This window comes from Lepisosteus oculatus, chromosome 6 (genome assembly GCF_040954835.1).
Source record: "Lepisosteus oculatus isolate fLepOcu1 chromosome 6, fLepOcu1.hap2, whole genome shotgun sequence".
In the NCBI taxonomy this organism is placed as follows: Eukaryota; Metazoa; Chordata; class Actinopteri; order Semionotiformes; family Lepisosteidae; genus Lepisosteus; species Lepisosteus oculatus.
Window position 1 is genome coordinate 45115396 of NC_090701.1, and position 19830 is coordinate 45135225.

Below are 19830 nucleotides of genomic sequence, written 5' to 3' on the forward strand. Positions count from 1 at the left end.
GGGGTGTGGGAAAAAAGGCCACACTTCCCTGACCGGGAATCGAACCCGGGCCGCGGCGGTGAGAGCGCTGAATCCTAACCACTAGACCACCAGGGACACGGGGAAAAGCCCTCTCCCGTCTGTGGCGTGCCCGCAGTGCGACCGACGTCGGCTCTGAAAGCGGGGCCAAGCTCGGCAATCTTTAATTGAGACAGAGACTCATCCACCAGCGATTTTAAAACTGCAGTAACGCGTTGAAGACACGACCCCGCCTGCCGTCGTCACTTAGATCTAACCCGCAAAAGAATCACTGCTACAACAGCTTCCGCGACACAATGGTCAGCCAACTGGGGGAGGAACTGTGTTGTGAAAAACTGGAAAGACACAACAGGGAAACCCACGAGGTTCAGTGTCATACAGACTAGTGTCGCTTGACAGACAAAACTTGCAGTACAAGATTTCTAAAGATTCTTCACAATCACAGGAGTTACAGCCATCACACATCGGTGGGTTAACACTCACACACACAAAGAAAACCACATCGCCCAGCACAAAGAAGAAAACAAGACTTACACCAAGTTGAGAGCACTTTGCCGCTGGGGGAACGGAATCACGACTGTCTTCGATATTGACGCCAGGCTTTCCCTACACAAGGCCAGAACCAGACCGTGAAAAGATGGCTCCGGGATGCCCGCGCTGCTCAGGTCGAGCCCGTTATGCCAAAGCAGCCTGTGGCGGGCAATGAAAACTCAAGCAGCCAGTGTGTCTGCTTCCTGGTCTGCAAAGGCTCTCCAGGAAAATCTCTCTTGCGCTTCTGCTGAACTGCTGCTTCATCTACACAGGGGCCCCCGCCTTCTTAATCAAGGAGTCCAATGGCAGCATTAGTCGCAAGTGCTCGTCAGTTCCCACACAGTCGGGGAGGAGCCCGGGACTTGATGAGGACAACGACAGCCAGCTTGGCATTGTTTTCCTCGGCACCTATCAATTATCACAGCAGGGTGTGACGTCCCCGGGGCGTGGGGTGTGAGTGAGGGACAGGAAGCAAGCAAGAGACAGAGGAAGTCAAGAGCCACCACACCCTGTTGCTTGCCAGTAATCACACAACTATGGCCCTCAGCTGATACCCCTTTACAAGTGGGAGACCCTGCTCCGAGTCCAGCCCGAGTGCAAAAGGAGGGCAAAAGGCCCCAGTGAGAGTTGAACTCGCGACCCCTGGTTTACAAGACCAGTGCTCTAACCCCTGAGCTATGGAGCCACGAGGCTCCAGGTCCTGACTCACGCGCACACAAACGTACCGAGTCAAGCAGCTGGCAACATGAGGGAGACACGGTGCCCGGCTCAGCTACACAGCGGAGAGAGCAGAGAAAGGACGCCACGGCGAAGCTGAAGTCTTGCACAGGCCCATGGAAGACACCGAAGATCACCAAGGGAATCGACAGTCGCCCCGGCTCTTGTGTGGTTCCATGGTGTAATGGTTAGCACTCTGGACTCTGAATCCAGCGATCCGAGTTCAAATCTCGGTGGAACCTTTTGTGGGTGACATTGGAATTGGTGTCTGGAATGCCAAACGGGAATTCCCGCTGAAATAAACGGGGTGGGGGGAAAAAAGCCACGCTTCCCTGACCAGGAACTGAACTTGGGCCGCAGCGGTGAGAGTGCCGAATCCTAACCACTAGACCACCAGGGACACAGGGAAAGGCCCTCTCCCATCTGTGGCGTGCCCGCAGCGCGACCGACGTCGGCTCTTAAAGCGGGGCCGAGCTCGGCAATCTTGAATTGAGACAGAGACTCATCCACCCGCGATTTTAAAACTGCAGTAACCCGTTGAAGACACGACCCCGCCTGCCGTCGTCACTTAGATCTAACCCGTAAAAGAATCACTGCTACAACAGCTTCCGCGACGCAATGGTCAGCCACCTGGGGGAGGAACCGTGGTGTGAATGACTGGAAGGACACAACAGGGAAACCCACGAGGTTCAGTGTCATACAGACTAGTTTCGCTTGACAGAAAATGAAATCACAAGTAGCCAGTGTGTCTGTAAAGGCTCTCCAGGAAAATTTCTCACGCTTCTGCTGAACTGCTGCTTCATCTACGCAGGGGCCCCCGCCTTCTTAATCAAGGAGTCCAATGGCAGCATTTGTCGCAAGTGCTCGTCAGTTCCCACACAGTCGGGGAAGAGCCCGGGACTTGATGAGGACAACGACAGCCAGCTTGGCATTGTTTTCCTCGGCACCTATCAATTATCACAGCAGGGTATGACGTCCCCGGGGCGTGGGGTGTGAGTGAGGGACAGGAAGCAGGCAAGAGACAGAGAAAGCCAAGAGCCACCACACCCTGTTGCTTGCCAGTATTCACACAATTACGGCCCTCAGCTGATACCCCTTTACAAGCGGGAGACCCTGCTCCGCGTCCAGCCCGAGTGCAAAAGGCCCCGGCGAGATTTGAACTCGCGACCCCTGGTTTACAAGGCCAGTGCTCTAACCCCTGAACTATGGAGCCACGAGGCTCCAGACCCTGACTCACGCACACACAAACGTACCGAGTCACGCAGCTGGCTACATGTGGGAGACACGGTGCCCGGCTCAGCTACACAATGGAGAAAGCAAAGAAAGGACGCCACGGCGAAGCTGAAGTCTTGCACAGGCCCATGGACGTCGCCCCAGCTCTCGTGTGGTTCCATGGTGTAATGGTTAGCACTCTGGGCTTTGAATCCAGCGATCCGAGTTCAAGTCTCGGTGGAACCTGTTGTGGGTGACATTGAAATCGGGACCTGTGTATGGGATCGTGGGCTGCTTTCCTTGCGTGCTCTGCTGTGGGCAAAGAAACCTGCTTTTACTCATCAGCCTTTCTAGGACCTGCAAGATATCACCCACTACTGCAGACGATTGAGTGTACAGCAGACATGCGTGTATTTTATGACAGAGGTTCCTGCGTCGTCAAAATACCCGGAACACCTCCTCCGAGTTCAACGTCTTGCACGGCTCTAAGGGTAACAAACGGGGTGCGGGAAAAAAGGCCACACTTCCCTGACCGGGAATCGAACCCGGGCCGCAGCAGTGAGAGCGCCGAATCCTAACCACTAGACCACCAGGGACACAGGGATAAGCCCTCTCCCGTCTGTGGCGTGCCCGCAGTGCGACCGACGTCGGCTCTGAAAGCGGGGCCAAGCTCGGCAATCTTTAATTGAGACAGAGACTCATCCACCAGCGATTTTAAAACTGCAGTAACCCGTTGAAGACACGACCCCGCCTGCCGTCGTCACTTAGATCTAACCCGCAAAAGAATCACTGCTACAACAGCTTCCGCGACACAATGGTCAGCCAACTGGGGGAGGAACTGTGTTGTGAAAAACTGGAAAGACACAACAGGGAAACCCACGAGGTTCAGTGTCATACAGACTAGTGTCGCTTGACAGACAAAACTTGCAGTACAAGATTTCTAAAGATTCTTCACAATCACAGGAGTTACAGCCATCACACATCGGTGGGTTAACACTCACACACACAAAGAAAACCACATCGCCCAGCACAAAGAAGAAAACAAGACTTACACCAAGTTGAGAGCACTTTGCCGCTGGGGGAACGGAATCACGACTGTCTTCGATATTGACGCCAGGCTTTCCCTACACAAGGCCAGAACCAGACCGTGAAAAGATGGCTCCGGGATGCCCGCGCTGCTCAGGTCGAGCCCGTTATGCCAAAGCAGCCTGTGGCGGGCAATGAAAACTCAAGCAGCCAGTGTGTCTGCTTCCTGGTCTGCAAAGGCTCTCCAGGAAAATCTCTCTTGCGCTTCTGCTGAACTGCTGCTTCATCTACACAGGGGCCCCCGCCTTCTTAATCAAGGAGTCCAATGGCAGCATTAGTCGCAAGTGCTCGTCAGTTCCCACACAGTCGGGGAGGAGCCCGGGACTTGATGAGGACAACGACAGCCAGCTTGGCATTGTTTTCCTCGGCACCTATCAATTATCACAGCAGGGTGTGACGTCCCCGGGGCGTGGGGTGTGAGTGAGGGACAGGAAGCAAGCAAGAGACAGAGGAAGTCAAGAGCCACCACACCCTGTTGCTTGCCAGTAATCACACAACTATGGCCCTCAGCTGATACCCCTTTACAAGTGGGAGACCCTGCTCCGAGTCCAGCCCGAGTGCAAAAGGAGGGCAAAAGGCCCCAGCGAGATTTGAACTCGCGACCCCTGGTTTACAAGACCAGTGCTCTAACCCCTGAGCTATGGAGCCACGAGGCTCCAGGTCCTGACTCACGCGCACACAAACGTACCGAGTCAAGCAGCTGGCAACATGAGGGAGACACGGTGCCCGGCTCAGCTACACAGCGGAGAGAGCAGAGAAAGGACGCCACGGCGAAGCTGAAGTCTTGCACAGGCCCATGGAAGACACCGAAGATCACCAAGGGAATCGACAGTCGCCCCGGCTCTTGTGTGGTTCCATGGTGTAATGGTTAGCACTCTGGACTCTGAATCCAGCGATCCGAGTTCAAATCTCGGTGGAACCTTTTGTGGGTGACATTGGAATTGGTGTCTGGAATGCCAAACGGGAATTCCCGCTGAAATAAACAGGGTGGGGGGAAAAAAGCCACGCTTCCCTGACCAGGAACTGAACTTGGGCCGCAGCGGTGAGAGTGCCGAATCCTAACCACTAGACCACCAGGGACACAGGGAAAGGCCCTCTCCCATCTGTGGCATGCCCGCAGCGCGACCGACGTCAGCTCTTAAAGCGGGGCCGAGCTCGGCAATCTTGAATTGAGACAGAGACTCATCCACCCGCGATTTTAAAACTGCAGTAACCCGTTGAAGACACGACCCCGCCTGCCGTCGTCACTTAGATCTAACCCGTAAAAGAATCACTGCTACAACAGCTTCCGCGACGCAATGGTCAGCCACCTGGGGGAGGAACCGTGGTGTGAATGACTGGAAGGACACAACAGGGAAACCCACGAGGTTCAGTGTCATACAGACTAGTTTCGCTTGACAGAAAATGAAATCACAAGTAGCCAGTGTGTCTGTAAAGGCTCTCCAGGAAAATTTCTCACGCTTCTGCTGAACTGCTGCTTCATCTACGCAGGGGCCCCCGCCTTCTTAATCAAGGAGTCCAATGGCAGCATTTGTCGCAAGTGCTCGTCAGTTCCCACACAGTCGGGGAAGAGCCCGGGACTTGATGAGGACAACGACAGCCAGCTTGGCATTGTTTTCCTCGGCACCTATCAATTATCACAGCAGGGTATGACGTCCCCGGGGCGTGGGGTGTGAGTGAGGGACAGGAAGCAGGCAAGAGACAGAGAAAGCCAAGAGCCACCACACCCTGTTGCTTGCCAGTATTCACACAATTACGGCCCTCAGCTGATACCCCTTTACAAGCGGGAGACCCTGCTCCGCGTCCAGCCCGAGTGCAAAAGGCCCCGGCGAGATTTGAACTCGCGACCCCTGGTTTACAAGGCCAGTGCTCTAACCCCTGAACTATGGAGCCACGAGGCTCCAGACCCTGACTCACGCACACACAAGCGTACCGAGTCACGCAGCTGGCTACATGTGGGAGACACGGTGCCCGGCTCAGCTACACAATGGAGAAAGCAAAGAAAGGACGCCACGGCGAAGCTGAAGTCTTGCACAGGCCCATGGACGTCACCCCAGCTCTCGTGTGGTTCCATGGTGTAATGGTTAGCACTCTGGGCTTTGAATCCAGCGATCCGAGTTCAAGTCTCGGTGGAACCTGTTGTGGGTGACATTGAAATCAGGACCTGTGTATGGGATCGTGGGCTGCTTTCCTTGCGTGCTCTGCTGTGGGCAAAGAAACCTGCTTTTACTCATCAGCCTTTCTAGGACCTGCAAGATATCACCCACTACTGCAGACGATTGAGTGTACAGCAGACATGCGTGTATTTTATGACAGAGGTTCCTGCGTCGTCAAAATACCCGGAACACCTCCTCCGAGTTCAACGTCTTGCACGGCTCTAAGGGTAACAAACGGGGTGTGGGAAAAAAGGCCACACTTCCCTGACCGGGAATCGAACCCGGGCCGCGGCGGTGAGAGCGCCGAATCCTAACCACTAGACCACCAGGGACACGGGGAAAAGCCCTCTCCCGTCTGTGGCGTGCCCGCAGTGCGACCGACGTCGGCTCTTAAAGCGGGGCCAAGCTCGGCAATCTTTAATTGAGACAGAGACTCATCCACCAGCGATTTTAAAACTGCAGTAACCCGTTGAAGACACGACCCCGCCTGCCGTCGTCACTTAGATCTAACCCGCAAAAGAATCACTGCTACAACAGCTTCCGCGACACAATGGTCAGCCAACTGGGGGAGGAACTGTGTTGTGAAAAACTGGAAAGACACAACAGGGAAACCCACGAGGTTCAGTGTCATACAGACTAGTGTCGCTTGACAGACAAAACTTGCAGTACAAGATTTCTAAAGATTCTTCACAATCACAGGAGTTACAGCCATCACACATCGGTGGGTTAACACTCACACACACAAAGAAAACCACATCGCCCAGCACAAAGAAGAAAACAAGACTTACACCAAGTTGAGAGCACTTTGCCGCTGGGGGAACGGAATCACGACTGTCTTCGATATTGACGCCAGGCTTTCCCTACACAAGGCCAGAACCAGACCGTGAAAAGATGGCTCCGGGATGCCCGCGCTGCTCAGGTCGAGCCCGTTATGCCAAAGCAGCCTGTGGCGGGCAATGAAAACTCAAGCAGCCAGTGTGTCTGCTTCCTGGTCTGCAAAGGCTCTCCAGGAAAATCTCTCTTGCGCTTCTGCTGAACTGCTGCTTCATCTACACAGGGGCCCCCGCCTTCTTAATCAAGGAGTCCAATGGCAGCATTAGTCGCAAGTGCTCGTCAGTTCCCACACAGTCGGGGAGGAGCCCGGGACTTGATGAGGACAACGACAGCCAGCTTGGCATTGTTTTCCTCGGCACCTATCAATTATCACAGCAGGGTGTGACGTCCCCGGGGCGTGGGGTGTGAGTGAGGGACAGGAAGCAAGCAAGAGAAAGAGGAAGTCAAGAGCCACCACACCCTGTTGCTTGCCAGTAATCACACAACTATGGCCCTCAGCTGATACCCCTTTACAAGTGGGAGACCCTGCTCCGAGTCCAGCCCGAGTGCAAAAGGAGGGCAAAAGGCCCCAGCGAGATTTGAACTCACGACCCCTGGTTTACAAGACCAGTGCTCTAACCCCTGAGCTATGGAGCCACGAGGCTCCAGGTCCTGACTCACGCGCACACAAACGTACCGAGTCAAGCAGCTGGCAACATGAGGGAGACACGGTGCCCGGCTCAGCTACACAGCGGAGAGAGCAGAGAAAGGACGCCACGGCGAAGCTGAAGTCTTGCACAGGCCCATGGAAGACACCGAAGATCACCAAGGGAATCGACAGTCGCCCCGGCTCTTGTGTGGTTCCATGGTGTAATGGTTAGCACTCTGGACTCTGAATCCAGCGATCCGAGTTCAAATCTCGGTGGAACCTTTTGTGGGTGACATTGGAATTGGTGTCTGGAATGCCAAACGGGAATTCCCGCTGAAATAAACGGGGTGGGGGGAAAAAAGCCACGCTTCCCTGACCAGGAACTGAACTTGGGCCGCAGCGGTGAGAGTGCCGAATCCTAACCACTAGACCACCAGGGACACAGGGAAAGGCCCTCTCCCATCTGTGGCGTGCCCGCAGCGCGACCGACGTCGGCTCTTAAAGCGGGGCCGAGCTCGGCAATCTTGAATTGAGACAGAGACTCATCCACCCGCGATTTTAAAACTGCAGTAACCCGTTGAAGACACGACCCCGCCTGCCGTCGTCACTTAGATCTAACCCGTAAAAGAATCACTGCTACAACAGCTTCCGCGACGCAATGGTCAGCCACCTGGGGGAGGAACCGTGGTGTGAATGACTGGAAGGACACAACAGGGAAACCCACGAGGTTCAGTGTCATACAGACTAGTTTCGCTTGACAGAAAATGAAATCACAAGTAGCCAGTGTGTCTGTAAAGGCTCTCCAGGAAAATTTCTCACGCTTCTGCTGAACTGCTGCTTCATCTACGCAGGGGCCCCCGCCTTCTTAATCAAGGAGTCCAATGGCAGCATTTGTCGCAAGTGCTCGTCAGTTCCCACACAGTCGGGGAAGAGCCCGGGACTTGATGAGGACAACGACAGCCAGCTTGGCATTGTTTTCCTCGGCACCTATCAATTATCACAGCAGGGTATGACGTCCCCGGGGCGTGGGGTGTGAGTGAGGGACAGGAAGCAGGCAAGAGACAGAGAAAGCCAAGAGCCACCACACCCTGTTGCTTGCCAGTATTCACACAATTACGGCCCTCAGCTGATACCCCTTTACAAGCGGGAGACCCTGCTCCGCGTCCAGCCCGAGTGCAAAAGGCCCCGCCGAGATTTGAACTCGCGACCCCTGGTTTACAAGACCAGTGCTCTAACCCCTGAGCTATGGAGCCACGAGGCTCCAGACCCTGACTCACGCACACAAAAACGTACCGAGTCACGCAGCTGGCTACATGTGGGAGACACGGTGCCCGGCTCAGCTACACAATGGAGAAAGCAAAGAAAGGATGCCACGGCGAAGCTGAAGTCTTGCACAGGCCCATGGAAGTCGCCCCAGCTCTCGTGTGGTTCCATGGTGTAATGGTTAGCACTCTGGGCTTTGAATCCAGCGATCCGAGTTCAAGTCTCGGTGGAACCTGTTGTGGGTGACATTGAAATCAGGACCTGTGTATGGGATCGTGGGCTGCTTTCCTTGTGTGCTCTGCTGTGGGCAAAGAAACCTGCTTTTACTCATCAGCCTTTCTAGGACCTGCAAGATATCACCCACTACTGCAGACGATTGAGTGTACAGCAGACATGCGTGTATTTTATGACAGAGGTTCCTGCGTCGTCAAAATACCCAGAACACCTCCTCCGAGTTCAACGTCTTGCACGGCTCTAAGGGTAACAAACGGGGTGTGGGAAAAAAGGCCACACTTCCCTGACCGGGAATCGAACCCGGGCCGCAGAGGTGAGAGCGCTGAATCCTAACCACTAGACCACCAGGGACACAGGGATAAGCCCTCTCCCGTCTGTGGCGTGCCCGCAGTGCGACCGACGTCGGCTCTGAAAGCGGGGCCAAGCTCGGCAATCTTTAATTGAGACAGAGACTCATCCACCAGCGATTTTAAAACTGCAGTAACCCGTTGAAGACACGACCCCGCCTGCCGTCGTCACTTAGATCTAACCCGCAAAAGAATCACTGCTACAACAGCTTCCGCGACACAATGGTCAGCCAACTGGGGGAGGAACTGTGTTGTGAAAAACTGGAAAGACACAACAGGGAAACCCACGAGGTTCAGTGTCATACAGACTAGTGTCGCTTGACAGACAAAACTTGCAGTACAAGATTTCTAAAGATTCTTCACAATCACAGGAGTTACAGCCATCACACATCGGTGGGTTAACACTCACACACACAAAGAAAACCACATCGCCCAGCACAAAGAAGAAAACAAGACTTACACCAAGTTGAGAGCACTTTGCCGCTGGGGGAACGGAATCACGACTGTCTTCGATATTGACGCCAGGCTTTCCCTACACAAGGCCAGAACCAGACCGTGAAAAGATGGCTCCGGGATGCCCGCGCTGCTCAGGTCGAGCCCGTTATGCCAAAGCAGCCTGTGGCGGGCAATGAAAACTCAAGCAGCCAGTGTGTCTGCTTCCTGGTCTGCAAAGGCTCTCCAGGAAAATCTCTCTTGCGCTTCTGCTGAACTGCTGCTTCATCTACACAGGGGCCCCCGCCTTCTTAATCAAGGAGTCCAATGGCAGCATTAGTCGCAAGTGCTCGTCAGTTCATACACAGTCGGGGAGGAGCCCGGGACTTGATGAGGACAACGACAGCCAGCTTGGCATTGTTTTCCTCGGCACCTATCAATTATCACAGCAGGGTGTGACGTCCCCGGGGCGTGGGGTGTGAGTGAGGGACAGGAAGCAAGCAAGAGACAGAGGAAGTCAAGAGCCACCACACCCTGTTGCTTGCCAGTAATCACACAACTATGGCCCTCAGCTGATACCCCTTTACAAGTGGGAGACCCTGCTCCGAGTCCAGCCCGAGTGCAAAAGGAGGGCAAAAGGCCCCAGCGAGATTTGAACTCGCGACCCCTGGTTTACAAGACCAGTGCTCTAACCCCTGAGCTATGGAGCCACGAGGCTCCAGGTCCTGACTCACGCGCACACAAACGTACCGAGTCAAGCAGCTGGCAACATGAGGGAGACACGGTGCCCGGCTCAGCTACACAGCGGAGAGAGCAGAGAAAGGACGCCACGGCGAAGCTGAAGTCTTGCACAGGCCCATGGAAGACACCGAAGATCACCAAGGGAATCGACAGTCGCCCCGGCTCTTGTGTGGTTCTATGGTGTAATGGTTAGCACTCTGGACTCTGAATCCAGCGATCCGAGTTCAAATCTCGGCGGAACCTTTTGTGGGTGACATTGGAATTGGTGTCTGGAATGCCAAACGGGAATTCCCGCTGAAATAAACGGGGTGGGGGGAAAAAAGCCACGCTTCCCTGACCAGGAACCAAACCTGGGCCGCAGCGGTGAGAGCACCGAATCCTAACCACTAGACCACCAGGGACACAGGGAAAGGCCCTCTCCCATCTGTGACGTGCCCGCAGCGCGACCGACGTCGGCTCTTAAAGCGGGGCCGAGCTCGGCAATCTTGAATTGAGACAGAGACTCATCCACCCGCGATTTTAAAACTGCAGTAACGCGTTGAAGACACGACCCCGCCTGCCGTCGTCACTTAGATCTAACCCGTAAAAGAATCACTGCTACAACAGCTTCCGTGACGCAATGGTCAGCCACCTGGGGGAGGAACCGTGGTGTGAATGACTGGAAGGACACAACAGGGAAACCCACGAGGTTCAGTGTCATACAGACTAGTTTCGCTTGACAGAAAATGAAATCACAAGTAGCCAGTGTGTCTGTAAAGGCTCTCCAGGAAAATTTCTCACGCTTCTGCTGAACTGCTGCTTCATCTACGCAGGGGCCCCCGCCTTCTTAATCAAGGAGTCCAATGGCAGCATTTGTCGCAAGTGCTCGTCAGTTCCCACACAGTCGGGGAAGAGCCCGGGACTTGATGAGGACAACGACAGCCAGCTTGGCATTGTTTTCCTCGGCACCTATCAATTATCACAGCAGGGTATGACGTCCCCGGGGCGTGGGGTGTGAGTGAGGGACAGGAAGCAGGCAAGAGACAGAGAAAGCCAAGAGCCACCACACCCTGTTGCTTGCCAGTATTCACACAATTACGGCCCTCAGCTGATACCCCTTTACAAGCGGGAGACCCTGCTCCGCGTCCAGCCCGAGTGCAAAAGGCCCCGGCGAGATTTGAACTCGCGACCCCTGGTTTACAAGACCAGTGCTCTAACCCCTGAGCTATGGAGCCACGAGGCTCCAGACCCTGTCTCACGCACACAAAAACGTACCGAGTCACGCAGCTGGCTACATGTGGGAGACACGGTGCCCGGCTCAGCTACACAATGGAGAAAGCAAAGAAAGGATGCCACGGCGAAGCTGAAGTCTTGCACAGGCCCATGGAAGTCGCCCCAGCTCTCGTGTGGTTCTATGGTGTAATGGTTAGCACTCTGGGCTTTGAATCCAGCGATCCGAGTTCAAGTCTCGGTGGAACCTGTTGTGGGTGATGTTGAAATCGGGACCTGTGTATGGAATCGTGGGCTGCTTTCCTTGCGTGCTCTGCTGTGGGCAAAGAAACCTGCTTTTACTCATCAGCCTTTCTAGGACCTGCAAGATATCACCCACTACTGCAGACGATTGAGTGTACAGCAGACATGCGTGTATTTTATGACAGAGGTTCCTGCGTCGTCAAAATACCCGGAACACCTCCTCCGAGTTCAACGTCTTGCACGGCTCTAAGGGTAACAAACGGGGTGTGGGAAAAAAGGCCACACTTCCCTGACCGGGAATCGAACCCGGGCCGCGGCGGTGAGAACGCCGAATCCTAACCACTAGACCACCAGGGACACGGGGAAAAGCCCTCTCCCGTCTGTGGAGTGCCCGCAGTGCGACCGACGTCGGCTCTGAAAGCGGGGCCAGGCTCGGCAATCTTTAATTGAGACAGAGACTCATCCACCAGCGATTTTAAAACTGCAGTAACCCGTTGAAGACACGACCCCGCCTGCCGTCGTCACTTAGATCTAACCCGCAAAAGAATCACTGCTACAACAGCTTCCGCGACACAATGGTCAGCCAACTGGGGGAGGAACTGTGTTGTGAAAAACTGGAAAGACACAACAGGGAAACCCACCAGGTTCAGTGTCATACAGACTAGTGTCGCTTGAAAGACAAAACTTGCAGTACAAGATTTCTAAAGATTCTTCACAATCACAGGAGTTATAGCCATCACACATCGGTGGGTTAACACTCACACACACAAAGAAAACCACATCGCCCAGCACAAAGAAGAAAACAAGACTTACACCAAGTTGAGAGCACTTTGCCGCTGGGGGAACGGAATCACGACTGTCTTCGATATTGACGCCAGGCTTTCCCTACACAAGGCCAGAACCAGACCGTGAAAAGATGGCTCCGGGATGCCCGCGCTGCTCAGGTCGAGCCCGTTATGCCAAAGCAGCCTGTGGCGGGCAATGAAAACTCAAGCAGCCAGTGTGTCTGCTTCCTGGTCTGCAAAGGCTCTCCAGGAAAATCTCTCTTGCGCTTCTGCTGAACTGCTGCTTCATCTACACAGGGGCCCCCGCCTTCTTAATCAAGGAGTCCAATGGCAGCATTAGTCGCAAGTGCTCGTCAGTTCCCACACAGTCGGGGAGGAGCCCGGGACTTGATGAGGACAACGACAGCCAGCTTGGCATTGTTTTCCTCGGCACCTATCAATTATCACAGCAGGGTGTGACGTCCCCGGGGCGTGGGGTGTGAGTGAGGGACAGGAAGCAAGCAAGAGAAAGAGGAAGTCAAGAGCCACCACACCCTGTTGCTTGCCAGTAATCACACAACTATGGCCCTCAGCTGATACCCCTTTACAAGTGGGAGACCCTGCTCCGAGTCCAGCCCGAGTGCAAAAGGAGGGCAAAAGGCCCCAGCGAGATTTGAACTCACGACCCCTGGTTTACAAGACCAGTGCTCTAACCCCTGAGCTATGGAGCCACGAGGCTCCAGGTCCTGACTCACGCGCACACAAACGTACCGAGTCAAGCAGCTGGCAACATGAGGGAGACACGGTGCCCGGCTCAGCTACACAGCGGAGAGAGCAGAGAAAGGACGCCACGGCGAAGCTGAAGTCTTGCACAGGCCCATGGAAGACACCGAAGATCACCAAGGGAATCGACAGTCGCCCCGGCTCTTGTGTGGTTCCATGGTGTAATGGTTAGCACTCTGGACTCTGAATCCAGCGATCCGAGTTCAAATCTCGGTGGAACCTTTTGTGGGTGACATTGGAATTGGTGTCTGGAATGCCAAACGGGAATTCCCGCTGAAATAAACGGGGTGGGGGGAAAAAAGCCACGCTTCCCTGACCAGGAACTGAACTTGGGCCGCAGCGGTGAGAGTGCCAAATCCTAACCACTAGACCACCAGGGACACAGGGAAAGGCCCTCTCCCATCTGTGGCGTGCCCGCAGCGCGACCGACGTCGGCTCTTAAAGCGGGGCCGAGCTCGGCAATCTTGAATTGAGACAGAGACTCATCCACCCACGATTTTAAAACTGCAGTAACCCGTTGAAGACACGACCCCGCCTGCCGTCGTCACTTAGATCTAACCCGTAAAAGAATCACTGCTACAACAGCTTCCGCGACGCAATGGTCAGCCACCTGGGGGAGGAACCGTGGTGTGAATGACTGGAAGGACACAACAGGGAAACCCACGAGTTTCAGTGTCATACAGACTAGTTTCGCTTGACAGAAAATGAAATCACAAGTAGCCAGTGTGTCTGTAAAGGCTCTCCAGGAAAATTTCTCACGCTTCTGCTGAACTGCTGCTTCATCTACGCAGGGGCCCCCGCCTTCTTAATCAAGGAGTCCAATGGCAGCATTTGTCGCAAGTGCTCGTCAGTTCCCACACAGTCGGGGAAGAGCCCGGGACTTGATGAGGACAACGACAGCCAGCTTGGCATTGTTTTCCTCGGCACCTATCAATTATCACAGCAGGGTATGACGTCCCCGGGGCGTGGGGTGTGAGTGAGGGACAGGAAGCAGGCAAGAGACAGAGAAAGCCAAGAGCCACCACACCCTGTTGCTTGCCAGTATTCACACAATTACGGCCCTCAGCTGATACCCCTTTACAAGCGGGAGACCCTGCTCCGCGTCCAGCCCGAGTGCAAAAGGCCCCGGCGAGATTTGAACTCGCGACCCCTGGTTTACAAGGCCAGTGCTCTAACCCCTGAACTATGGAGCCACAAGGCTCCAGACCCTGACTCACGCACACACAAACGTACCGAGTCACGCAGCTGGCTACATGTGGGAGACACGGTGCCCGGCTCAGCTACACAATGGAGAAAGCAAAGAAAGGACGCCACGGCGAAGCTGAAGTCTTGCACAGGCCCATGGACGTCGCCCCAGCTCTCATGTGGTTCCATGGTGTAATGGTTAGCACTCTGGGCTTTGAATCCAGCGATCCGAGTTCAAGTCTCGGTGGAACCTGTTGTGGGTGACATTGAAATCAGGACCTGTGTATGGGATCGTGGGCTGCTTTCCTTGCGTGCTCTGCTGTGGGCAAAGAAACCTGCTTTTACTCATCAGCCTTTCTAGGACCTGCAAGATATCACCCACTACTGCAGACGATTGAGTGTACAGCAGACATGCGTGTATTTTATGACAGAGGTTCCTGCGTCGTCAAAATACCCGGAACACCTCCTCCGAGTTCAACGTCTTGCACGGCTCTAAGGGTAACAAACGGGGTGTGGGAAAAAAGGCCACACTTCCCTGACCAGGAATCGAACCCGGGCCGCGGCGGTGAGAGCGCCGAATCCTAACCACTAGACCACCAGGGACACAGGGAAAGGCCCTCTCCCATCTGTGGCGTGCCCGCAGCGCGACCGACGTCGGCTCTGAAAGCGGGGCCAAGCTCGGCAATCTTTAATTGAGACAGAGACTCATCCACCAGCGATTTTAAAATTGCAGTAACCCGTTGAAGACACGACCCCGCCTGCCGTCGTCACTTAGATCTAACCCGCAAAAGAATCACTGCTACAACAGCTTCCGCGACACAATGGTCAGCCAACTGGGGGAGGAACTGTGTTGTGAAAAACTGGAAAGACACAACAGGGAAACCCACGAGGTTCAGTGTCATACAGACTAGTGTCGCTTGACAGACAAAACTTGCAGTACAAGATTTCTAAAGATTCTTCACAATCACAGGAGTTACAGCCATCACACATCGGTGGGTTAACACTCACACACACAAAGAAAACCACATCGCCCAGCACAAAGAAGAAAACAAGACTTACACCAAGTTGAGAGCACTTTGCCGCTGGGGGAACGGAATCACGACTGTCTTCGATATTGACGCCAGGCTTTCCCTACACAAGGCCAGAACCAGACCGTGAAAAGATGGCTCCGGGATGCCCGCGCTGCTCAGGTCGAGCCCGTTATGCCAAAGCAGCCTGTGGCGGGCAATGAAAACTCAAGCAGCCAGTGTGTCTGCTTCCTGGTCTGCAAAGGCTCTCCAGGAAAATCTCTCTTGCGCTTCTGCTGAACTGCTGCTTCATCTACACAGGGGCCCCCGCCTTCTTAATCAAGGAGTCCAATGGCAGCATTAGTCGCAAGTGCTCGTCAGTTCCCACACAGTCGGGGAGGAGCCCGGGACTTGATGAGGACAACGACAGCCAGCTTGGCATTGTTTTCCTCGGCACCTATCAATTATCACAGCAGGGTGTGACGTCCCCGGGGCGTGGGGTGTGAGTGAGGGACAGGAAGCAAGCAAGAGACAGAGGAAGTCAAGAGCCACCACACCCTGTTGCTTGCCAGTAATCACACAACTATGGCCCTCAGCTGATACCCCTTTACAAGTGGGAGACCCTGCTCCGAGTCCAGCCCGAGTGCAAAAGGAGGGCAAAAGGCCCCAGCGAGATTTGAACTCGCGACCCCTGGTTTACAAGACCAGTGCTCTAACCCCTGAGCTATGGAGCCACGAGGCTCCAGGTCCTGACTCACGCGCACACAAACGTACCGAGTCAAGCAGCTGGCAACATGAGGGAGACACGGTGCCCGGCTCAGCTACACAGCGGAGAGAGCAGAGAAAGGACGCCACGGCGAAGCTGAAGTCTTGCACAGGCCCATGGAAGACACCGAAGATCACCAAGGGAATCGACAGTCGCCCCGGCTCTTGTGTGGTTCTATGGTGTAATGGTTAGCACTCTGGACTCTGAATCCAGCGATCCGAGTTCAAATCTCGGCGGAACCTTTTGTGGGTGACATTGGAATTGGTGTCTGGAATGCCAAACGGGAATTCCCGCTGAAATAAACGGGGTGGGGGGAAAAAAGCCACGCTTCCCTGACCAGGAACCAAACCTGGGCCGCAGCGGTGAGAGCACCGAATCCTAACCACTAGACCACCAGGGACACAGGGAAAGGCCCTCTCCCATCTGTGACGTGCCCGCAGCGCGACCGACGTCGGCTCTTAAAGCGGGGCCGAGCTCGGCAATCTTGAATTGAGACAGAGACTCATCCACCCGCGATTTTAAAACTGCAGTAACGCGTTGAAGACACGACCCCGCCTGCCGTCGTCACTTAGATCTAACCCGTAAAAGAATCACTGCTACAACAGCTTCCGTGACGCAATGGTCAGCCACCTGGGGGAGGAACCGTGGTGTGAATGACTGGAAGGACACAACAGGGAAACCCACGAGGTTCAGTGTCATACAGACTAGTTTCGCTTGACAGAAAATGAAATCACAAGTAGCCAGTGTGTCTGTAAAGGCTCTCCAGGAAAATTTCTCACGCTTCTGCTGAACTGCTGCTTCATCTACGCAGGGGCCCCCGCCTTCTTAATCAAGGAGTCCAATGGCAGCATTTGTCGCAAGTGCTCGTCAGTTCCCACACAGTCGGGGAAGAGCCCGGGACTTGATGAGGACAACGACAGCCAGCTTGGCATTGTTTTCCTCGGCACCTATCAATTATCACAGCAGGGTATGACGTCCCCGGGGCGTGGGGTGTGAGTGAGGGACAGGAAGCAGGCAAGAGACAGAGAAAGCCAAGAGCCACCACACCCTGTTGCTTGCCAGTATTCACACAATTACGGCCCTCAGCTGATACCCCTTTACAAGCGGGAGACCCTGCTCCGCGTCCAGCCCGAGTGCAAAAGGCCCCGGCGAGATTTGAACTCGCGACCCCTGGTTTACAAGACCAGTGCTCTAACCCCTAAGCTATGGAGCCACGAGGCTCCAGACCCTGACTCACGCACACAAAAACGTACCGAGTCACGCAGCTGGCTACATGTGGGAGACACGGTGCCCGGCTCAGCTACACAATGGAGAAAGCAAAGAAAGGATGCCACGGCGAAGCTGAAGTCTTGCACAGGCCCATGGAAGTCGCCCCAGCTCTCGTGTGGTTCTATGGTGTAATGGTTAGCACTCTGGGCTTTGAATCCAGCGATCCGAGTTCAAGTCTCGGTGGAACCTGTTGTGGGTGATGTTGAAATCGGGACCTGTGTATGGAATCGTGGGCTGCTTTCCTTGCGTGCTCTGCTGTGGGCAAAGAAACCTGCTTTTACTCATCAGCCTTTCTAGGACCTGCAAGATATCACCCACTACTGCAGACGATTGAGTGTACAGCAGACATGCGTGTATTTTATGACAGAGGTTCCTGCGTCGTCAAAATACCCGGAACACCTCCTCCGAGTTCAACGTCTTGCACGGCTCTAAGGGTAACAAACGGGGTGTGGGAAAAAAGGCCACACTTCCCTGACCGGGAATCGAACCCGGGCCGCGGCGGTGAGAACGCCGAATCCTAACCACTAGACCACCAGGGACACGGGGAAAAGCCCTCTCCCGTCTGTGGCGTGCCCGCAGTGCGACCGACGTCGGCTCTGAAAGCGGGGCCGAGCTCGGCAATCTTGAATTGAGACAGAGACTCATCCACCAGCGATTTTAAAACTGCAGTAACCCGTTGAAGACACGACCCCGCCTGCCGTCGTCACTTAGATCTAACCCGCAAAAGAATCACTGCTACAACAGCTTCCGCGACACAATGGTCAGCCAACTGGGGGAGGAACTGTGTTGTGAAAAACTGGAAAGACACAACAGGGAAACCCACCAGGTTCAGTGTCATACAGACTAGTGTCGCTTGAAAGACAAAACTTGCAGTACAAGATTTCTAAAGATTCTTCACAATCACAGGAGTTATAGCCATCACACATCGGTGGGTTAACACTCACACACACAAAGAAAACCACATCGCCCAGCACAAAGAAGAAAACAAGACTTACACCAAGTTGAGAGCACTTTGCCGCTGGGGGAACGGAATCACGACTGTCTTCGATATTGACGCCAGGCTTTCCCTACACAAGGCCAGAACCAGACCGTGAAAAGATGGCTCCGGGATGCCCGCGCTGCTCAGGTCGAGCCCGTTATGCCAAAGCAGCCTGTGGCGGGCAATGAAAACTCAAGCAGCCAGTGTGTCTGCTTCCTGGTCTGCAAAGGCTCTCCAGGAAAATCTCTCTTGCGCTTCTGCTGAACTGCTGCTTCATCTACACAGGGGCCCCCGCCTTCTTAATCAAGGAGTCCAATGGCAGCATTAGTCGCAAGTGCTCGTCAGTTCCCACACAGTCGGGGAGGAGCCCGGGACTTGATGAGGACAACGACAGCCAGCTTGGCATTGTTTTCCTCGGCACCTATCAATTATCACAGCAGGGTGTGACGTCCCCGGGGCGTGGGGTGTGAGTGAGGGACAGGAAGCAAGCAAGAGAAAGAGGAAGTCAAGAGCCACCACACCCTGTTGCTTGCCAGTAATCACACAACTATGGCCCTCAGCTGATACCCCTTTACAAGTGGGAGACCCTGCTCCGAGTCCAGCCCGAGTGCAAAAGGAGGGCAAAAGGCCCCAGCGAGATTTGAACTCGCGACCCCTGGTTTACAAGACCAGTGCTCTAACCCCTGAGCTATGGAGCCACGAGGCTCCAGGTCCTGACTCACGCGCACACAAACGTACCGAGTCAAGCAGCTGGCAACATGAGGGAGACACGGTGCCCGGCTCAGCTACACAGCGGAGAGAGCAGAGAAAGGACGCCACGGCGAAGCTGAAGTCTTGCACAGGCCCATGGAAGACACCGAAGATCACCAAGGGAATCGACAGTCGCCCCGGCTCTTGTGTGGTTCCATGGTGTAATGGTTAGCATTCTGGACTCTGAATCCAGCGATCCGAGTTCAAATCTCGGTGGAACCTTTTGTGGGTGACATTGGAATTGGTGTCTGGAATGCCAAACGGGAATTCCCGCTGAAATAAACGGGGTGGGGGGAAAAAAGCCACGCTTCCCTGACCAGGAACTGAACTTGGGCCGCAGCGGTGAGAGTGCCGAATCCTAACCACTAGACCACCAGGGACACAGGGAAAGGCCCTCTCCCATCTGTGGCGTGCCCGCAGCGCGACCGACGTCGGCTCTTAAAGCGGGGCCGAGCTCGGCAATCTTGAATTGAGACAGAGACTCATCCACCCACGATTTTAAAACTGCAGTAACCCGTTGAAGACACGACCCCGCCTGCCGTCGTCACTTAGATCTAACCCGTAAAAGAATCACTGCTACAACAGCTTCCGCTACGCAATGGTCAGCCACCTGGGGGAGGAACCGTGGTGTGAATGACTGGAAGGACACAACAGGGAAACCCACGAGTTTCAGTGT

General features: G+C 54.6%; 33 non-coding genes across 33 annotated transcripts; 13 read left to right on the forward strand and 20 right to left on the reverse strand.

The window, feature by feature from the left end:
* Window positions 1–24: 24 nt before the first annotated feature.
* On the reverse strand, window positions 25–96 carry trnae-cuc (transfer RNA glutamic acid (anticodon CUC)). Its single transcript has one exon. It is a non-coding gene; the product is annotated as a tRNA-Glu (tRNA).
* Window positions 97–1161: 1065 nt separating this feature from the next.
* Window positions 1162–1234, reverse strand: trnat-ugu (transfer RNA threonine (anticodon UGU)). The gene has a single exon. It is a non-coding gene; the product is annotated as a tRNA-Thr (tRNA).
* Window positions 1235–1436: 202 nt separating this feature from the next.
* Window positions 1437–1508, forward strand: trnaq-cug (transfer RNA glutamine (anticodon CUG)). The gene has a single exon. It is a non-coding gene; the product is annotated as a tRNA-Gln (tRNA).
* Window positions 1509–2406: 898 nt separating this feature from the next.
* Window positions 2407–2479, reverse strand: trnat-ugu (transfer RNA threonine (anticodon UGU)). The gene has a single exon. It is a non-coding gene; the product is annotated as a tRNA-Thr (tRNA).
* Window positions 2480–2652: 173 nt separating this feature from the next.
* Window positions 2653–2724, forward strand: trnaq-uug (transfer RNA glutamine (anticodon UUG)). Its single transcript has one exon. It is a non-coding gene; the product is annotated as a tRNA-Gln (tRNA).
* A 278-nt stretch (window positions 2725–3002) lies between these two features.
* On the reverse strand, window positions 3003–3074 carry trnae-cuc (transfer RNA glutamic acid (anticodon CUC)). Its single transcript has one exon. It is a non-coding gene; the product is annotated as a tRNA-Glu (tRNA).
* A 1065-nt stretch (window positions 3075–4139) lies between these two features.
* On the reverse strand, window positions 4140–4212 carry trnat-ugu (transfer RNA threonine (anticodon UGU)). Its single transcript has one exon. It is a non-coding gene; the product is annotated as a tRNA-Thr (tRNA).
* Window positions 4213–4414: 202 nt separating this feature from the next.
* trnaq-cug (transfer RNA glutamine (anticodon CUG)) lies at window positions 4415–4486 on the forward strand. Its single transcript has one exon. It is a non-coding gene; the product is annotated as a tRNA-Gln (tRNA).
* An 898-nt stretch (window positions 4487–5384) lies between these two features.
* Window positions 5385–5457, reverse strand: trnat-ugu (transfer RNA threonine (anticodon UGU)). The gene has a single exon. It is a non-coding gene; the product is annotated as a tRNA-Thr (tRNA).
* A 173-nt stretch (window positions 5458–5630) lies between these two features.
* trnaq-uug (transfer RNA glutamine (anticodon UUG)) lies at window positions 5631–5702 on the forward strand. Its single transcript has one exon. It is a non-coding gene; the product is annotated as a tRNA-Gln (tRNA).
* Window positions 5703–5980: 278 nt separating this feature from the next.
* trnae-cuc (transfer RNA glutamic acid (anticodon CUC)) lies at window positions 5981–6052 on the reverse strand. Its single transcript has one exon. It is a non-coding gene; the product is annotated as a tRNA-Glu (tRNA).
* Window positions 6053–7117: 1065 nt separating this feature from the next.
* Window positions 7118–7190, reverse strand: trnat-ugu (transfer RNA threonine (anticodon UGU)). The gene has a single exon. It is a non-coding gene; the product is annotated as a tRNA-Thr (tRNA).
* A 202-nt stretch (window positions 7191–7392) lies between these two features.
* trnaq-cug (transfer RNA glutamine (anticodon CUG)) lies at window positions 7393–7464 on the forward strand. Its single transcript has one exon. It is a non-coding gene; the product is annotated as a tRNA-Gln (tRNA).
* An 898-nt stretch (window positions 7465–8362) lies between these two features.
* On the reverse strand, window positions 8363–8435 carry trnat-ugu (transfer RNA threonine (anticodon UGU)). Its single transcript has one exon. It is a non-coding gene; the product is annotated as a tRNA-Thr (tRNA).
* A 173-nt stretch (window positions 8436–8608) lies between these two features.
* trnaq-uug (transfer RNA glutamine (anticodon UUG)) lies at window positions 8609–8680 on the forward strand. The gene has a single exon. It is a non-coding gene; the product is annotated as a tRNA-Gln (tRNA).
* A 278-nt stretch (window positions 8681–8958) lies between these two features.
* trnae-cuc (transfer RNA glutamic acid (anticodon CUC)) lies at window positions 8959–9030 on the reverse strand. The gene has a single exon. It is a non-coding gene; the product is annotated as a tRNA-Glu (tRNA).
* Window positions 9031–10095: 1065 nt separating this feature from the next.
* Window positions 10096–10168, reverse strand: trnat-ugu (transfer RNA threonine (anticodon UGU)). The gene has a single exon. It is a non-coding gene; the product is annotated as a tRNA-Thr (tRNA).
* Window positions 10169–10370: 202 nt separating this feature from the next.
* On the forward strand, window positions 10371–10442 carry trnaq-cug (transfer RNA glutamine (anticodon CUG)). The gene has a single exon. It is a non-coding gene; the product is annotated as a tRNA-Gln (tRNA).
* Window positions 10443–11340: 898 nt separating this feature from the next.
* On the reverse strand, window positions 11341–11413 carry trnat-ugu (transfer RNA threonine (anticodon UGU)). Its single transcript has one exon. It is a non-coding gene; the product is annotated as a tRNA-Thr (tRNA).
* A 173-nt stretch (window positions 11414–11586) lies between these two features.
* On the forward strand, window positions 11587–11658 carry trnaq-uug (transfer RNA glutamine (anticodon UUG)). The gene has a single exon. It is a non-coding gene; the product is annotated as a tRNA-Gln (tRNA).
* Window positions 11659–11936: 278 nt separating this feature from the next.
* Window positions 11937–12008, reverse strand: trnae-cuc (transfer RNA glutamic acid (anticodon CUC)). Its single transcript has one exon. It is a non-coding gene; the product is annotated as a tRNA-Glu (tRNA).
* A 1065-nt stretch (window positions 12009–13073) lies between these two features.
* trnat-ugu (transfer RNA threonine (anticodon UGU)) lies at window positions 13074–13146 on the reverse strand. The gene has a single exon. It is a non-coding gene; the product is annotated as a tRNA-Thr (tRNA).
* Window positions 13147–13348: 202 nt separating this feature from the next.
* Window positions 13349–13420, forward strand: trnaq-cug (transfer RNA glutamine (anticodon CUG)). Its single transcript has one exon. It is a non-coding gene; the product is annotated as a tRNA-Gln (tRNA).
* An 898-nt stretch (window positions 13421–14318) lies between these two features.
* On the reverse strand, window positions 14319–14391 carry trnat-ugu (transfer RNA threonine (anticodon UGU)). The gene has a single exon. It is a non-coding gene; the product is annotated as a tRNA-Thr (tRNA).
* A 173-nt stretch (window positions 14392–14564) lies between these two features.
* trnaq-uug (transfer RNA glutamine (anticodon UUG)) lies at window positions 14565–14636 on the forward strand. The gene has a single exon. It is a non-coding gene; the product is annotated as a tRNA-Gln (tRNA).
* A 278-nt stretch (window positions 14637–14914) lies between these two features.
* trnae-cuc (transfer RNA glutamic acid (anticodon CUC)) lies at window positions 14915–14986 on the reverse strand. The gene has a single exon. It is a non-coding gene; the product is annotated as a tRNA-Glu (tRNA).
* Window positions 14987–16051: 1065 nt separating this feature from the next.
* Window positions 16052–16124, reverse strand: trnat-ugu (transfer RNA threonine (anticodon UGU)). Its single transcript has one exon. It is a non-coding gene; the product is annotated as a tRNA-Thr (tRNA).
* A 202-nt stretch (window positions 16125–16326) lies between these two features.
* On the forward strand, window positions 16327–16398 carry trnaq-cug (transfer RNA glutamine (anticodon CUG)). The gene has a single exon. It is a non-coding gene; the product is annotated as a tRNA-Gln (tRNA).
* Window positions 16399–17296: 898 nt separating this feature from the next.
* On the reverse strand, window positions 17297–17369 carry trnat-ugu (transfer RNA threonine (anticodon UGU)). Its single transcript has one exon. It is a non-coding gene; the product is annotated as a tRNA-Thr (tRNA).
* Window positions 17370–17542: 173 nt separating this feature from the next.
* Window positions 17543–17614, forward strand: trnaq-uug (transfer RNA glutamine (anticodon UUG)). The gene has a single exon. It is a non-coding gene; the product is annotated as a tRNA-Gln (tRNA).
* A 278-nt stretch (window positions 17615–17892) lies between these two features.
* Window positions 17893–17964, reverse strand: trnae-cuc (transfer RNA glutamic acid (anticodon CUC)). The gene has a single exon. It is a non-coding gene; the product is annotated as a tRNA-Glu (tRNA).
* Window positions 17965–19029: 1065 nt separating this feature from the next.
* Window positions 19030–19102, reverse strand: trnat-ugu (transfer RNA threonine (anticodon UGU)). Its single transcript has one exon. It is a non-coding gene; the product is annotated as a tRNA-Thr (tRNA).
* Window positions 19103–19304: 202 nt separating this feature from the next.
* trnaq-cug (transfer RNA glutamine (anticodon CUG)) lies at window positions 19305–19376 on the forward strand. The gene has a single exon. It is a non-coding gene; the product is annotated as a tRNA-Gln (tRNA).
* The last annotated feature ends 454 nt before the right edge of the window (window positions 19377–19830 follow it).